The sequence below is a fragment of the Microcebus murinus genome, chromosome 19 (assembly GCF_040939455.1).
Source record: "Microcebus murinus isolate Inina chromosome 19, M.murinus_Inina_mat1.0, whole genome shotgun sequence".
Classification (NCBI taxonomy): Eukaryota; Metazoa; Chordata; class Mammalia; order Primates; family Cheirogaleidae; genus Microcebus; species Microcebus murinus.
Window position 1 is genome coordinate 49,684,661 of NC_134122.1, and position 18,466 is coordinate 49,703,126.

The following is an 18,466-nucleotide window of genomic DNA, read 5'->3' on the forward strand; positions in this document are numbered from 1 at the left end:
ATTTCATTTTACTTTGAACAAATTCCAGCTAAGGGAAGCTAAATGTCACAAATTCGATGGCTAGTAGGCTGGGCCTCACACCCTTTCCTACGTAACACTTCTCAGATTCATTGGACGGAAGAGTAGGTAAGAATGAGGGTTCTGAACCCAGATGGTCTGTGTTCAAATCCTGGCTCTGCCACTTCTGTGCTGTGCGATTTGGGACAAGCTACTCAACATGGGCCTAAACTTCCTCATCTGTAAATATTTTGACGATTGTGCTACCTCCGTCACAGGGAGGTTCTTGAGAGGGTTGGATGAGTTATCACACAGAAATGTTAAGAACAGTGCCTGGCACATAGTAAGTACTCAACAGACACTAGCTATGTGACTTGTTTAAAATGCTCAGCACAGGAAACAACGTGTAACAGGAAATCAGAGTTCGTATTTTGCTCCTGAAGGTGAATGTTAAACAGATCCTATTCAGAGCGGACAAGGTGGCCGAGGAAAGCACACCCAAGTCTCTTCTTAGGGAACATCCATTCTACTCAGACTATTAGCAAAGTTGGAATAAAACAGCATTGCAGCTCTCATGGCACAACCCCAGACTACTCCAGCCTCTGAAATTAATGAAAGACAAATAATTTAAAATGTGTATTACTGGGGAACCGAGGCTTACTCTCGGTGGAATAGTTACTATACAGGTCTCCACACTTGATAGGTAAGAGTGTTGCTTCATAATGATGCATTCCAGAATACTCTCTAGAAGCCTTCAAGAATTATACCTTCAAAGTTTGAAACCCATGGGGCACCTTGTACTTAAACTTATCACTAAATTCAAAGTAACACATCTCCATCACACTCTTTTGTGCTTAGAGCCTCCTGGAAAGTGCTGTGGACCATGGACTGATAATGTGATCAAAGATTTATGAATTTGGAAGCATTGGAGTGATAGCGAAGGCTTGCATTTGTTTCTTTGTCTCTTTGTTTTAAGTCCTGTTCCACGTTCCACTCTGAACTGGATTGAAGTCAGCAGTGACATCAGGAGCCTGAAAGCTGTGGTGCAGAGGGGAGAACCCGCGAGAGGGACTTGGCTTACGGAAACCAGTCCAGCCCCAGCCAGATAAGGGAGCTACAGGCAGGGAGAAAACACAGTGAGAGAGAAAAACCCACCTGAGATTATAGCATCTTTGTCTCCTTACATCAGAAGCAAGAGACGAGTTCACAAGAGAAGCTCAGTGGCTTTATTTGGAGAGAGTTGTCTGGTTAAGCACATATGTGCACCACAAATCCAGATTTTAGTTACACCCGTTTACATTTCTTCATGTCAGCATCTGATCAGCAACCTCCAAATGTTCTAGCATCCCTTGCAAATAATTTTGATTTGGAAGCCTTCTATTGATAGTTCATTTTTATTGAAAGACTATTCTCTTGATAAGAAATTTCTGACAATTTTAGTGATATTAAATCAGATTCCAAATATATAATGACAGCTTTGTTGGTGTGTATTTATGTGTGTAATGCATTCAAATGCATATGTCATGTCCTGCCATCTTATAAAGAACACTGCCTTAATTTTTAACTATGCTATGTGAGCACCCAGCATTCAGGCTGTATATGAGTATGTATAAACATATATATGATGCCTGAATGATGGAACTCTATAGAATTTGGTAGCATACGCCTGTAATCCTAGCACTCTGGGAGGCCGAGGAGGGTGGATTGCTCGAGGTCAGGAGTTCGAAACCAGCCTGAGCAAGAGCGAGACCCCATCTCTACTATAAATAGAAAGAAATTAATTGGCTAACTAATATATAGAGAAAAAAATTAGCCGGGCATGGTGGCGCATGCCTGTAGTCCCAGCTACTCAGGAGGCTGAGGCAGTAGAATTGCCTGAGCCCAGGAGATTGAGGTTGCTGTGAGCTAGGCTGACACCACAGCATTCACTCTAGCCTGGGCAACAAAGCGAGACTCTGTCTCAAAAAAAAAAAAAAAAAAAAAAAAGAATTTGGTAGCATACACAGAAATTTGGTAAGGATAAGGATTTTTGTGCTAGGAAACTTTCTTGTCAAATGCCCAGTAGCTTTAGGTAAGTTCTACCTAAGGAAAATGTGGTCTAGACAAAGGGGACAGGATTTTAAATAGAGATATCTGCCTTTTTGTCTTGTCTTCACTATTTTACAGCCATTGCTGGATCATGGTTTAGGAGACAGACCTGGGATTGTGTTCCAGCTTTGCCATTTACTAGCTATGTGAACTTGGCAAGATATTGGTAGCATCTCTTTGCCTCAGTTTCCTTGTCCAAAAAATGAAGATCATAATAGTATCAATAATACCTTCTTCAAAGGGTTGATGTTAAGATTTAAAAATGGCTGGAAAAGTACTTAGTATAGTAACGTCACATAGAAAGGACTCAGTACATATTGTTTATTGCTCTAGTTATTTTTGTTATTGAAACTCAATCACCTCATTTGTTAGAAGAAACACTCCCTACATTACAGAGCTATGTTCCATAGTTGAATGAGCTAATGTATGTGAAAAGCACTGCATACATGCTCTTAAGCACTCTATTAAAATATAATGATTAGGCCGGGCGCTGTGGCTCACGCCTGTAATCCTAGCTCTTGGGAGGCCGAGGCGGGCGGATTGCTCAAGGTCAGGAGTTCGAAACCAGCCTGAGCAAGAGCGAGACCCCGTCTCTACTATAAATAGAAAGAAATTAATTGGCCAACTGATATATATATGTAAAAAATTAGCCGGGCATGGTGGCGCATGCCTGTAGTCCCAGCTACTCGGGAGGCTGAGGCAGAAGGATCACTCAAGCCCAGGAGTTTGAGGTTGCTGTGAGCTAGGCTGACGCCACGGCACTCACTCTAGCCTGGTCAACAAAGTGAGACTCTGTCTCAAAAAAAAAAAAAAAAAAAAAAATATAATGATTATATATTCATTTACTGAGGACCTACTAAGTGCCAGTCACTTTACACACTATCTCTAGTTCTCACAACAATCCTGTGAGGTGGCTAGTATGATTTTATATTAGATCTGGAGAAACAGACTTACAAAAATTTATTTAGGATAATGTTCAGATTTCAACCCAGAGCCATTTTATTTTAAATTCAAATTTGTCATTCTGCATAGCCACATCTCAATGATAATAACCATAAGAATCTTTAGTAATAGTTTATAGACTTTATTGATGATAGAACTGGGCTAATAGTATCTAGTTTGGACTGATATGTCATCTTTGAGTAGTATAGCATCCACTGCATGTATTTTATATTAAAATGTATGATTTTGATGAAATGCACTTAATACATACTCGTTCACAAACCTGCGTGTGTATCTACACACAAAAGACAGATATTTGCATCATGAAGCCCTAGGCTATAAAGGCAGTTTTCCCCCAGAAAAGAACATGTCAGCAAAGTCCTAGGCAATGGCAGTGTGGTTGAAATACATATGTTGCTCAAGGTGAATAATTTGAAAGGCATACTCTTTTGAATGGATAAATTCTGATTTTTTATTATAATTTTCAATGCTTTTTAAGTCACTCCTCATGTTTTTACATTTCAGTTACATGAATTTTCATTCATATTGTGGATTACAAATAAACTGAATTTACAATTTGATGCCCCTGCCTGCATACTAATGATAACTAGCTTATTGCTCTCCAGCTAACAGTGATCTGCTCAGATTGGCATATTGGACCCTGGGCATATTCATGAAGTAATGTAACTGAGTACAAGTGTATGTGTGCATCTGGAACCTACTGTAATGTGGGGAGATAGGCATGGGCTTTTCAGTTTAGCCCCTTCCTAGCTGCATGGCTTTGCTAAAGCTTTTTTTTTTTTTAACCTTTAAGCCTTAGTCTCCTCATCTATTGACTTGGAATAATAGTCTGCATCTCTGAGAGTTTCTGGGCAAGTAAAGGGATTTTCAGATAATGTGCACAATACTCCAAACGTGTGACTTTCCTTCCCACCCTTCTTTGTCTTAAAAAAAGTCTACTTTAACCATAGTACAATACTTGCTTTGCTTTTTTGCTGTACCACATTTCTACACTTGTGGAAAACCATGTCTGATTAATCAGCACAAGGTACAAATTTACAAGGAGACCAGACACTTAGCTTTTCACCTGTACTGAGAGAAGACCATCAATGAGGCTGTCCCATCTGCAGAGTGCTGTCAGCTCAGATGTGCAGCAAACGTCCCAGCTGCCCCCGATGTGGCTGAGCATAATAACCCCCTCACCTGCCTTTTTGGGGTTTTGCTCTTAAAGCCAGCATCCTGGCCTCCCCACTCACATGTGTCTACCAGGTTTAATTTTTAGTTCTTTTAGTTTGTAAGAAATCCCTAATTTTCACCTGTGTCTTTTTGACCAGTGGCCTGATCATTTTTTTATGCCCTCCCCCCAGCCCCCAACTGCTCTAAGTGAAAATGGCCAGATTTCAGTCATCAGGAGAGTAGAATGTATTATTTTTTTGCAGCCTGTCTCACTGGGGGCCAGATTCCAAGGAGGCAGCCCGTGTGCTCACAGGCCAGGAGAGCCAGGATTTCAACAGTGTCAACAATCTTTGCTCATCATACCAAAAAAGCCCTGTGTCGGTGCCGACTCATTAGCATACAGCCGTGCTGTGCTTGCTAACAAAGCAGGCTCCGGTATCTACTAGTTTCTCAGCTTGTCTGTCTTCCTTGACCGAAAAGAAGAGAAGAAATTGCTTCAGGCCAGGGTGCTGTCCCTCCCTTGTGGCAAGAAAGCATCTCAAGGATTCCCAGAGAGAGAGCTTGAAGTGGTGTTAAAGTAATCACCTTTTGGGAAAAGGCGACTATCCACCCTTTGTTTTTCTAATCCTCTTTTAAATCAACACGCAAAAAAAAAAAATCATCATGTTGTCTAGTTAAAAAATGATCGAGCCCTGAGTAATTCCCAGTCAGCCCTTTAATCGTTTTGTTTTGTTCACAGAAAATAGAGAGCTATATAGGCAGGGGTATACAAGCATGCTCTCCTCTCCCTCTCGGTCTGCCTCTCTATCCCTCTTTTGTTGGGGGGATGGAGGGAAGAAGAAACGTACAAGCAGATGTGCTGCTAGATCTACAGGCTTCTGCCAACCATATGGCATCTTAAGGAAAGATGGTTGGAGCGTCTGGATTAGCAAAGAGTCGGGATGGGAAGCCATGTGTCGTGTTGGTACAGGCAGTTGTTTGAGCTCTCTCTAAATGGCTTCAGGAGATTGTGTAATGGAACAAATGGTCCTGTGAGCCCGGGAACAGCCTTGCCGCTGCTGGAGAGGCAATTGGCCCTCGGGCGGGTACTGCTTCCCTTTCCCCCCAGTATTATGTATTCTTCTTTTAATGTTCTTCAAACTCGGAGACTTGACTCAGAACTTTTCAACTTATAATTATGCTCCTGGTTTCTGTCTGCCTGAACTCTCCTTTCTCTCCCTCACCTGGTAGTGAATAATGCCAGGGTCCTCCACAGGGGTCCAGGCTCAGCACAGCATCCTTCCCTGCCCCCAGACAAAGGCATTTTTTCCTTTTTCAGGAAGGTGGCCGAGCTATTTGGGGGGATGTGTCCACCCACTAGAATTCCCAGAAACCCCAGGAGATGGAAAATCTTTCATTTCTTAGTGAATCAGTTAAGAGCTTTATGTGGTCCCAGGTGTTGAGCACATGAGAGATATGTCCCTTCATTATTTTAGACCTCCTGTGTGGCATTAAAAAAAATACACACACACACACACTAATTCCTTAGCTGTGCACTTACTGAACTATGATGTAACACATGCCATTTACCAGCAATTTGAGATCTCAGGATTCTACTCTCTACAAAATTTAAATAGTATATAAATTTAAGAATTGAAACACTGTGATACTAGCAGCACATTGGCAATTTTCAGCTGCCGTCAAGTTCTCAGGCTATTATTGTTGTGAGAGGCTGGAGGCAGAATAAGTGGTCAGACCTCCCAGCTAGAACAGACCTGGCAAGTTTGTTCTCTTAGGAAAGCTCTTTGGACATTTGAGCTACATTTTAGGTCAAACAGTTCTTATTTTGTTGTTGTTTTAGGGCCATTGTACGTGCAATGCAGTATCCTTAGCTGCTAGAAAAGTTAGGTCTGCCTCCTCACTGGGAAAGATAACTGTCTCTGCGGTTCCAGGTGTATCATAAATTGTGGTTAATGGAAGATAAAATGGCTAGTTGATTCAGTCAAAGAACTGGTCAATTTATCTGACCAAATCATCAAACTAGTTTGAATGAAGGAGTCAGTGAGAGTAGCTGCTCATCACCTGGGTGTGTGTGTGTGTGTGTGTGTGTGTGTGTGTGTGTGTGTGTGTTTAAGTGCCCGGATGGAGGAAGAGACCAGTATCTGGTTTATGCTGCACCCTACGGGAGCATCTGACTTACTACCTCCTTTCTCACAGGCAGTGACTCAACTGCCCAGACTCCCAAAATGGGCTCAAGAAATGCAGCATCTAGATGAACAATGAGTTACCTGTGGTCACCTGTAGGAAACAGGAAGCTATCCCACCAATTACAACTTCTGTCAAAGGTACTTTGAGCAATGAAAATACATTTTAATTTGTCTGCTGCATAACAATGCAAAGTCTTTCTTAAAAGGAGAAATGAAACCTAGAGAATGTGTTCCTGCGCTCAAGTAGGAGAAAAGGGCACAGAGACTAGAAATCCGAATGTCTTCAAACTGTTATCATTGCTGTGGACTTGTGGCTCAGGCAAACGATTTTTACTATCTGAAACAAGGTCACCTGAAAATCATTTGAAGACTGTTACCGACTTCCTTCATAAATAACTATTTTCTACAAGGATAAGATGTGACCCAGAAATTTCAGATAAAGTACTATTTCATTTTTGTGAATCCTTTGTATTTGTACTTCAAATTTTATTCTTGTCTCATATACATAGGTTTAAAACACTTTTTTTCCCAGAGCTCATTTCATGCTGAACATGTTAAGTGTTAGGATATCCTTTCTTTGTCTTCTGAGTTTAGGATCTGTGTGTGTTGGGGGGGTCGTCTGTAGAAAACATAATTTTGATTGTTATCTACCAATTGGGAGAAATTACCACTTTAATCCCTTTTACCTTCCAAGTGTACATGGTCCCAAATTTGTCAGCCTTAGAATTTCTTGAAACAATGCAATTAAACTGTAACATATTTCCTAACATTCTTAATTAAGACAGTGACTGAAAAATGTAGATTAACAGAAGTTACTGTTTTTATCAACATATTTTCTCTCTCTTTCCCGCCACCATCACATCCCCTCCCCCTCCCCCTTTTGCTTTAAATGTCTGATGTCAGTTTCATCCACATGTACATTATGCACATGGCACTGAAGAAACAAAGTAAAAAATTCTCTTTTAATTCTGAGCTGCATGCCCAGCGCCACATGCACTGTCTGTTACATGTCGCTTCTTATGAGGTTCATGCTGGGAGTTTCTTTTTAAAGGCAAAGTGTTTCTGAAGGAAAGAGTTCAGGTTGGGCAGATTGTGTTAGAAAAATCTCACTGTCTCTGAGTGGAATTAATATACTGATTATTCTATGCAGGCTCAAACTGGCAGCGTGTGCAAAAGTTCAAGAGTGTCTGGGAATTGAAATATGGAGGAGAAATCGGGAGAGTGAGCAGAGACAAAGCGTTGGAAGTGGGGCTTAGAAGTGAAACTAATAATGGTAACTTTGTAAAGAGGGGGAGGGAATTCAAGTACTGAGTGAGGAAAGGGGGAAATATTTTTATGGAATCAGGAAGTCCTGTTTTCCATGCCACCTTTTAGGATTGATCTTAAATCAGATTGGTTATGGAGGCGGGGGAGACCAGCACCTTTTTATGTTCACTTCCTAGAGTTCATAAGATCCTTGCCAGTTCCAATTAAAGCACATAAGAAGCTTAATCACTAACATAGACATTAAAACGGGTGGCAATATTTCTTTGGCCTATTAGCCAAGGTTTTTTATACTGTTTAATTAAAATCTGAGTCCTCCATGATCATCAACAATGATTCATTTATTTGTTTACCTATAAGAAATAAAAGGTAAGAAAAGCAAACACAATCAGGCAGCACCTTTCCCATCGCGGGGAAATCAACCCTTTTTCTCACTGCTTCTCTGGAGGGAAAGAACTTGGGACGTGAGCACGGAGTTAATGAAGCTTTCACCCATCTCCTCTCCACCGCCTTCGCGGTTTAATCCCTCCTTCTGCCAAAGTCCAGAGGGCCCGCGCGCCCCGCGGAGTCCCGAGCCAGATGCTCGGCACCCCGCCGCCCCGCCCGCGCCCGCCGCCCTGCAGGTGCGGGGCTCCGGCCCGCGGGGCGCGGCAGCTCGGCCGAGCCGGCCGTGCGTCCAGAGGCGACGCAGCGGGAGCTTGGGGTGGGCGCGGAGGCCGCTGCCCTGCGCTGCGACGCGGGAGCTGGCGCCCGAGGCCGCCCTGCCCGCGGAGGGAGAGGGAAGGGGCGCCTCCCTCCGGCAGCGCGCTCCGAGCAGGCCCGGGAGAGGGCGGGTGCTGGCGTGCGGGAGGCGCACGTGGAGCCCTGGGGTCGGTGTTTGTCCGGCCTGCAGAAGCACGGTTGCCTAGCAAGGGTGGGACAGGGCGGGCGTCCCGGCGCGGCGCTGCAGGGCTCTGCGTGCGGCGCTCTCCGAAGCAGCCAACCCGCCGCGCACGCGGAGGACAGGGAGAGGTTCGTCCTGAGCGTACACCGTCGCTCCCTAACTCCGACGACGGAATTTCCCTACAACTAAGACTAAAGCATTTTACTGGCAGCATTTAGGGATGGGGTGGGGGGCGGAATCTACCTTCTGTTTGGCAGTTGCTCCTTTCTGAAGCAGAAAATTATCTCCGGGGATGACTTAGTGCACAGGGTACTCACATTGCCATGTGGGTCAGGGGTTTGGAGAAGGTCAGAATCTTGCTCATGCACCTTTTAAAAAGGTGGCATTCAGTCTGGCAGGAGGGGGCTGGCAGGGTGGGCTGCCTCCAAACACAGGCCCTAAGGCCTCTGCCCGATAGCCTCTCTCGTCGTTTGCTCTCAGGGCAGTTGTTTCCACTGCTGCTGTGCTTTCCTTCCCCCACACAACCACCAAGGAACTGGCACACAGGGGTTAAATGCTGTGTGGATGATTTAGAATGTCGGGGGTTTTCTTTTTAAAATCTGGGCACTGATGCCTGCAGAGGTTTCCTTGTCTACACAGCAGGTGCTCAGTAGGAGCTGGGGCCATGACTTGGAACTGCCTGTGCTGTTAGGGGCTTGGGGCAGCTGTGTGCTGCCTGCTGTCACCCAGAGCAACCCCAAGAAAGGTCCCTCCTTCCTTTCCTCTTCCGCCATCTTATTCAGGAAATCTTAACTTAGGAAAGATGTGTGTTTTGCTCTGTAAGGAATACTCACCAAGTCCTGTGGAGAGAGAAAGCCCTTGCCCCCCTCTCAGACCATCCTGCAGTGCTACTCTGGGCCCTCTGAGTTGAAGGAGTTGAATTCCAGGCTCTCCCCCTCTATTTCAAGGACTGCAAGTCTTGTGCACATAGATGGTTTCTGGTTGGAACCCCTAAAAGTTGACTGATGACAGAGAGATGTGTTAAACTGGCATACTCCAGAACAATCTTAATATTTTTTCTGTGCCACCTTCCTCAAGGCCATGATGGTTTCCTGAGCTACATGAAGCTTCCTGTTAACTTGTGCCACTTTTAAAAAATAGCGTAAGGAGTGTTGGAAGCCTAGACTGGTTCTCTTGCCACTCCTTAAAAATCAAAATTTTGCAGCCCAAATATTAAAAAATTGACTTAGCCTCATTCATTCTTCCCCGCGGTGGCACACAACTGGGCAGGCTCCGTCTCTCCTGCTGCCGGAGCCCACTCGAAACCAAACGAGCCCTCCAGCAGGCCTAATCACTCTGATCTGTCATGGACCTTCTAGCTGGAAGAGTTATGCCATCATATTATCCCAACACTCATCACTGTGTGGAGGACCCCCTTTTACTAAATGATTTATTACTCTTTGCAGAATTCCTTTGGCTGCAGATTTTATTTCTGAGTCACTCTGTTCAGCTCAATTGGTCGCCTTCAGTTACCGTGGCAACCAGCAGATGGGGTTCTTTGACAAGGGTCAGCAGGGAGGCTGCCTTGGTATAGACAGAAGAGGAACTAAATAAAAAGCTTTCGGCATTGACAGTTCTGTAGTGGATGGCCAGGAGTTGTTATCAAATTACTTGCATTAAAACCTAATTAAGATGTGTGCCAATAAGTGCGCGTAGTGATTGAATCTGGTTACTTAGCTGCCATGGTCTCGCTGCTATTCCATCACACCTCTGCATCCAATTTGGCTACTCCAAGGTTGGTCAAATATGAAGGAAATTGAGGAGGACCTCACTACAGTGTGGAACCTGATACACTCCAGGACCACACCAGGAAGGTTTTAGTCCTGGGAGCACCAGAAGGACCTCATTAAAACAGAATCTTATGAAAACAGAACACTATGCCCTCAAAACCCAAGATGGCAACTGAGGAAGACCCCCGCCCCCCATACACCTGATAGTTCCATGTATTATTCCTTTAAGACTGTCTCTCGGTTCTTTAATTGCAAATAGCATTCATCAAAATAAAACTGGTCTTTAATTGTTCCACATTAAATGTTAATAAATCTAAAGAGACATGACAATTAGGTGCCAAGGATCTGTTCTGGATGGAGGAAAAAGGGGCATTATTGGGTCAATTGACAAATTGGAATTGAGTCGGTTAGATTAAGTTGTTATATTAATATTAAATTTACTGTGGTTGATAATGTACTGTAGTTCTATAAGAGAATATCTTTGTCCTTAGGAAATGTACACTGCAGCATACCGGAGAAAAGGGCAAGGTGCATGCAACTTACTATCGAATCGTTCAGAAAAAATATATATACAGACACAGAGAGAGAATATGTGTGATAATTCAAATGGGGCAAAATTATCATAATAGATTAATATGGTGGTATTCTTTGTAATATTTTTGCACCTTTTTGTAAGTCTGACATTATTCCTAAATAAACCATTTTTTTAAAGAAGCGTGCTTACGTTTGGGGGGAGGTAGGATCTGGTATGAGAGGCAGTGTGGGATTTCCTGCTAGTGCTTCTGTCTGGCCTTTAGCTGGATGCAACTGGGATTCTACTCTACAAAGCTTATTTTCAACTATTTTCATTTGTCTCCCCGATTTTCTTTGCACAATGGGGCTGCGCTCACCAGGGCTCTGCTTTGGTTTAAAAAAGACTTGGTTAAGCTAACTCAGGCTTGAGGCAAATGGTCTTTCTAGGTTCTTCAAAGTCTAAGGTTCTTGTCATTTCAACTCCTGTCCCTGTTGTTTCACGGTGTCAGGATCCTATATTCACGCCCGGTCCTTCAGAGGTCTGCAAGCTGAGCCTTGGCCAGAGAGCACTTACATTTTTAAGAAGGTTATAAGGTAGCAATGCAACAGGTAGTGCTAATTGCCTTAAGATGAAACTGGGCCTCCTTTCTGGTAGAAACACTATTTTAAGCAGGTGACCTGTGAAAAGCCCTCGTGACATTCATTGTCAGAGGCTTCAGGGTCCTGCTGGAGGCAGTGGCACTGCAGTCAGAAGAGCCAAAGGTGTGGCCCTGGCCATTCTTCCATTTGCTAAGGGTTCACTGAGGGGCCCTGGGGCACCATAGGAGCCCACCAGCAAGTTTCCCTAGGGTGGTCCTTGGAGCTTCCGGCCTCCTGGTTTTGCATCCTTCATGCCAACACCAGTCTGTGGACTTCATGCTGCTCCAAGTGTAGTTTCCAGACTGTGGCCAGTCCTCAAGCTGCTTGCTGCAGGGCTGTGACAAGACAAGAACTGAAATTGAGAATATTTAGAAACTTTTATAGCAATTAGACAATGCCACCTCATTTTTATTGTACTTCACAAAACCATCAGTTTGCAATAGATTAGAAATTGAAAAAGAATAAAAACAAAACCAAATCTGGTCTCTTCACTGAGCTAGTTGGAGAAGCACAGGTCTAGGGATTTCCTCCTCTTTTGTCGCTCCCCCAGGCCTCAGAAAGTGAGCCTGTGTCAGCTGTTTCCCAGAAAGCTGCCTAGTGCGTCACCTTTCTCAAGGTCCTTCCCTTAAATTCTTAGGTTTTAGTATGGAATAGAAGACTTTTTCGGGCATTTATAAAAGGAGTTTGAAATACTGCAAAGATCATTGGCTTTGGAATCAGGAGACATCGGTTCCTTCCCTAGATTAACCACAGACAGGCTACGAGACCGTGGGCAAGGCACTTGTACTTTCTGGGCCCAGTGTCACCATAATGGGCTGAACTGAATGATCTCTAAGGTGCCCCTCAGCTCTAACATGACAGAATTCTTTTGTCAACAAGGGCATGGATCTCTTAGAAGATAAGGGGATTTAAGAAAAAGAAATCTTAAATTAAAAAAAAAAGAAAACTAGCAACAAAAAAGAAGAGCAAGGATCTTTCCCATCACTGCCCTCAAGGAGCCCCCATCTACCTCTGCAGGAATCCAAGGCTAATTGGGAACTTGAGAGAAAGAGAAATGGAAGGACCAGTACACCAGTACAGAAACATAAATTTAAATTTTCTTTAATGAAGGTGTAAACTCTCCCCAGAATTGCATGATTCTCAGGAAGAATTACTCTACAGAAATCATTATTGAATATGGTAGATTTGAGCAAAGAAAATTTAAATGGCAAACCAGCCAGTAAACATGCAGGTGCAGTGGCTCACACCTGTAATCCCAGCACTTTGGGAGGCCAAGGTGGGAGGATCCTTTGAAGCCAGGAGTTCAAGAGCAGCCTAAGCAACATAGTGAGACCCCATCTCTACTAAAAAAGGAAAGAAATAGCCAGGTGTCGGAATGTGTGTCTATAGTCCCAGCACCTTGGGAGGCTGAGGCAGGAGGATCCCTTGAACCCAGGTGTATGAAGTTACAGTGAGCTATGATTGATCGGGTCATTGCACACTCTGACCTGGGTGACAGAGCAAGACCCTGTCTCTGAAAAAAAGTGCCTTAACTTTCTGAGTGAGGATAACAAGCTAGAATGTATTCCAGATTCCTAAGCACACTATTCTCGCTGATTCAGTATGACCACGTTAATGAGATGGAATTAAGGCAAAATGCAGCAGCAATTTTTCAGTACTGGAACAAAGTATACAACTTTACATTAACATGGTTTATTCACCAAAATTAATTACCTAGAGCTATAATTAAGGTAATTGGGCTTTCAAAACTTCACCTTGGGTGACCTAGGTATATTGTTGTGACTATATAGGTGGTAGTGTTTGAAGACAGGAACGTAGTAAAATTCTGTAAAGTGATAGTATTATAGAAATGTGGAGCTGGAAAAGAACTTAGTCAACTTCTAGTCCCAAGGCTGGCAAACTTTAAAAGGTCAGGTAATAAATATTTTAGGCTCTGTGGCCATATGGTCTCTGTCGCAGCTACTTGGCCGTTATAGTTGCAAAAGCAGCCACCGACAATACGTGAATGAATGAGCATGGCTGTGTTTCAATGAGAGTTTATTTAGAGGCACTGCAAGTTTCATATCATACAGTGTTCGCATATTATTCTCCTTTTGATTTTTTTTTCAATCATTTCAAAATGTAAGAAAACATTCTCAACTGGCAGATTGCACAGAAACAGGCAGTGGGCCAGGCTGGATTTGGCCTGTGGTCTGAAGTTTGCTGACCTCACCTCCAGCTCCATCCTCTCATTTCACACGTGAGGATGCTGAGATTCAAAGTGATCACAGGATTTGATTAAGTTCTCACAACTGACACCAAAACATTTTAGGAGGAGACTGGGATAGTTTTCATTTAGATAGTTGGTTGTCTTGGTGATCAAAAGTGAAGACACACAAAAATTATTCTACAGAAGAACTCTTTATGTATGTGTGATTAATACTGTGAATTATAATGTACCAGTGGTTCTTACACATGAAAACTCATCGGAATCACCCAGAGAGCTTATTAAAACACACACTGCTGGGCTCCACCCTCAGAGTTTCTGATTCAGAAGTTCTAGATGTTTTATTTTCTCAGTTTTGCAAATTGAGAACCTGAGGTTAAGAGAGTTCAAGCTTCCACTCTAGGCAAAACATCTAGTTGTGATAGGATTTTGAACCCACACCCTCGCTTCTGAGTCCAGCGTTCATTCACTGATGTTAGTATTCTTTTAATTAAATGGCAAATTCCAATAGCGTGCTTAAAATTATTTTGTAGGTTATACGTTTTCAGGAACAAATGTATTACATATCAAAGCATATTTATTATATGAAACTACAATTACCGGTTTTATATTTAGCATAAATATTGTGCATTGGTAAGAGGTGCGCTCATTCTAACAGTGCACATGCCACGCACCTCTCTGAGTGCTGGGGCTGAGAGCTGAACAAGATCCCGTGCCTGCCCTCAGGAAGCGCAGAGCTCAGTGGCAGAGGCAGACAAGCAGTAACAGTGGCAAATACGGGTGGATGCTCTGGAGCAGGCGTCCTCAAACTATGGCCCTCGGGCCACATGTGAGGACATTTATGCGGCCCGCCGGGTGTTTTTGCCACAGCTGCCTGTCCTGCTTAGCAGCCGACTCGTCCCAGGCCCACAGTGCACATGTGTGGAATGTGCACCGCACTCTCCAATGGCCCTCCAACGGTCTGAGGGACAGTGAACTGGCCCCCTGTTTAAAAAGTTTGAGGACCCCTGCTCTGGAAGAAGATGCATAAACGTATAGGGACGTGCAGAAGAGGGGTGTGGGGGAACGGTGTGAGGATGGGACAATCAGGATGGAGAGAAGCCAGCCACAAGAACTAGGAGAGAAGGCATTCCAGAGAGAGGGTACAACATGAGCGCGGTGGCAGGAGGCAGTGGGGCATTTCTGCAGAGTGGTTTAGAGAAGCTGGGATATGGGATGTAGGGGGGTAGGGGATTGTGGCCAGGGCCAACAGTGAAAGGCCTCGTCACCATTGCAAAGGAGTTTGGCTTTAGGATTAGAGCCACAGGTAGCCATAAAAGAGACAGCCATGATGAGAGTTTTGTTTCAGAAAGATCCTTCTAGTCTAGCTGTTGTGGGGAGTATGGATTTGAGGCGACCAAGTGGAAGCAGACACCCCCCTGAGAAGGCTTTGCAGGAACTTGGATGAGGAATGCTGACAGTCCAACTGGATGAGTGAAGGTGGAATGGGCAGGATGAACAGGCTGGAGAGAGGTTGGGAGGTTACAGGGCTGATCTGCAGAGCTGGGACACTGAGCCGTGTGGACGACAAGGGGAGGTCCCACCCACGTGAGAGGGACACAGGGGGAGGAGCGTTGGCAGGTGAGTCCAGTGTGCCATGTGGTGAGATTGAGGGGCAGGGAAATGCTGGGGAGAGGCCTGAGGCCCAGATCACGTGCTGGGGGTCCTCGGCCTTGGCGTCTCCACTTGGAGCCACGAGTGCAGGTTTAAAAACTCACGTAGGCAGTGTTTCACGTACGGAGACAGCTGAGCCCAGCCCTGGCTCACACCAGCATTTGAAGGTCTGATAGAAGAGAGATACCTGGGAAGGTGGGGCCAGAGGATAGGGAAGTGAGAGACCAGGACAAGAGTCAAAGAGGAAGAGTGGTAAGTTGCACTGAGGACCACTGGGTGTCCTTGGTGGCTTCGGTAACCCTGGTTCTCCCTGTAGCTGTGCGAGCTTGGGCAGATGACTCACTTCTCTGCACCTTGCTTTTTCTTAGGCACAAAATACGGATGATAATAACACCTACAGTGTAGTATTGTTATGAAGATTAAATTAATGAATGTAAAATGCTTACAAATCTGGGCATTTAGTAAATGCTCAGTAAATATCAGAGTGTACACAACTCAGAATAGTAGAGAAGTGAGGGCATATTTTACATTTAACATATTTGTACCTCTTCATCTCCAAGAACAGGCTGCGTCTCCCAGGGAGAGTGTGGGTCTTTGCTGTAGTGAGAATGACCACACAGAAGGGGCTATGGTCTGAAAACATTTCAGAACAAAAGACGTTTTACTACCACTGCTAAAAAAAAAATAAAACACAAACACAAAAACCCCACAGTAGTCTGCAGGAAGCTCCCAGGTGAAATTGTTGAGTGAAACTAAAACCTCTAATTGAAAAACGTCTGTGCACGAGGCTACTGGCCACCCCCAGGGAAGAATGGAGCTGGTCTGAGGAAGAAATCCACTCGTCATGGCCCTGTGGTATTGGTGCTAGGTTGACAAGTGTTCATTTGGTTATTATACCTCATAACTTATTTATACATTGCATATATTTTGTATGTATCACATACAACATTAAAAAATTTAAATATATGTATTCGCTTGCTTTCACAGTATTCATAGCAAATGAGTGTCTGAAGCACAGGACCAGAGCTGGCAGCTTGCACCGCTTCTGTTTTGCATAAGATATTTTCCCCAGCCCACTCAGCTCTATAAAGTTGTTTTGTATTTCACCACTTGCTCCATCTTATCTTGAAGTCGTTCTTGCATATTTTTAAAAAATGCTGGTTCTGATAATGCTTGCAGGGTGTGGCTGAGAGGATTGGTGTTGGACCAATAGAGATCTGCCCAGGCCCAGCGCACTTAGGAGTCCCTGGGGTTTTTATCTGCTTCCGTGCCCTTACGAACCTGGGCCTGTGTGTTCCCGTGGTAACTGCTGCCCTTTACACGCCTGAAATTCCTGGTGCTGCCTTTGCGTGGAAGGGGAGCCTGTGCTGACCACTCTACCCCAGCATGGGACAGCTGCTCTTCTCCCCCAAAATCCCCAGCCCTGCCCAGGCTGGCAGTTGTGCAATTGCAGGTGCTGAAGGACGTGGGCTCTGTGCCCGAAATTAAAAAGTGACACCAGCCTGGGCTCAGTGCTTCTGGAAGTGTCCTTCCTCATGGACTGGCTGACCCCACCATGCCCGCAGGGGCAGCAGAGCACAGGTGCCTCGTGGGACAAGCGATGAGTTCTGCCCGACAGGGCCCCACCACAGCAGGATGCAGATACTACCTGCGTCCTAGGGGTCTGTGGGACAGGACAGAATCCCTGCCAGGTGCAGAGATGAGATACAGGCCTGGGAGGAAAAGCAGGAATTAGGGGTGACCTCTGAAATCTGGCGATTCTGTTTCCTGCTGCGTGGAGCCTTGTGTGCTCTGCGGGCTGTCGGGGGCTCCTTCCTGCGGGCCCCATGGCGGCAGCCCCCCTAGCTCCTTTCATTATCGAATGCCTTGTAGAGGGACTGGCTGAAAACAAGAGCCCGAAACAGAACAAGAAATTGCACTCTCTCAAAACAACGGCTACCCTGAGACCCGACACCGACAAGGTTTCCCGGCCTGTAGAAGATGAAGAGTCAGTGCCTTACTGCCGCAGGCCGGACAGGCAGGGACGAGAGGGCTGAGAGCCTGAGCCCTGGCCAGCAGGGAGGGGCAGGGGGTCACCCAACGGTGAGGTCAGGGCCTGTGTCTTCCTCAGAGGCCCCGCAGCTTGGCTGACCTCCCCTGCCCCCGGCCGGCGCCCTGGTCGTCCGTAGCAGCTCCAGTGCCACCTCCCCGCTGCCCCTTTTCTCAGCAAACAGTCGCGCCCTTGCGTGGCACCTGCCCTCCGAGGCTCACCCTCGCCCACCTCCCCTCTTGCTTCAGGGAGGAAGGTCCCAGTCTTCTGCCCAAGGCACCTGCTTCCCCTGGGAAGCCTGCCCCCCTCTGCCTTGAGGATGTCCCTTCTCCTCCAGGGCCTCCTCCCCAGTGGCCCAAGTCGCGCCCATCCCCTGCCCTCCTTCAGCCACCGTCCCCTCACCCTAACTGCCTCCCTCTTCCAGGCCCTCTAAGCAGGCTGCTGCCCTAGCCAGGGACCTCCGTGCATACCACCACTGGGTGGCATGTCACATGAGCTGGCCACGCCCCCTTGACGCCTTTTCTCCCGGGACCTCCAGGTTCATCTTCCCTCCTGCTCTTCCCCCTACCTCCGGGGTCATCGTCTCAGTGCTCTCCTGGCTTCTCATGCCCTGCCAGCTTTCGCGTGTGGCTGTTCCCGCCCAGGCCCTGGCCCGGGTGCTCTTCCCTTCTCATGCAGCACAGGTTCTCAGCCAGCAGGTTGCAGGGGCGTGGATAGCTGCGTTTTTAACAAACTGCCCCAGCTGCAAATCTCCGCCAGTCTTTTCCTGGCAAATCTTGCCCCATGTCCATGCAGGCCTCACCTCTCAGCAGGTTTGGCTTGCACAGCTGGAGCTCCAGCCCAGCCCTCCTTAGGCCCCAAGCTGCATAACTGCTTAGTGGGTGCTTGTCCCGGGGACCTCGGACTTGCCCTGACGTCAGAACTTCTCTTCTACCCCAGGAATGGCCCTGCTGCCATCCTTTCTTGGTAAATGGCATCACCATTGCCTGCAGGACAAAGTCTGTATCTGTTAGTTTGGCTACAAAGCTTTACTGGGTCCAGTGTTCCAGAACCTCCCTCTAAGCAGCCTGCAGCCTCTGGTCCAGCCACACTGCACAGTTGCAGTTTCCAGACACACTGTGG

At 45.8% G+C, this 18,466-nt stretch overlaps 1 protein-coding gene across 7 annotated transcripts in view; it reads left to right on the forward strand.

Annotated features, from left to right (window-relative positions):
- The window catches only part of SDCCAG8 (SHH signaling and ciliogenesis regulator SDCCAG8), a 217,513-nt gene that overhangs the window by 178,933 nt on the left and 20,114 nt on the right, over positions 1-18,466 (forward strand). For 2 of the 7 annotated variants that reach the window (XR_012913554.1, XR_012913555.1), the window contains one exon: positions 6,400-6,527. The exons of the other annotated variants lie outside the window; for them this stretch is intronic. The gene's annotated coding sequence lies outside the window, so the exon portion shown is untranslated. The remainder of the gene's footprint in view (positions 1-6,399; positions 6,528-18,466) is intronic. 7 annotated transcript variants of the gene reach the window in all.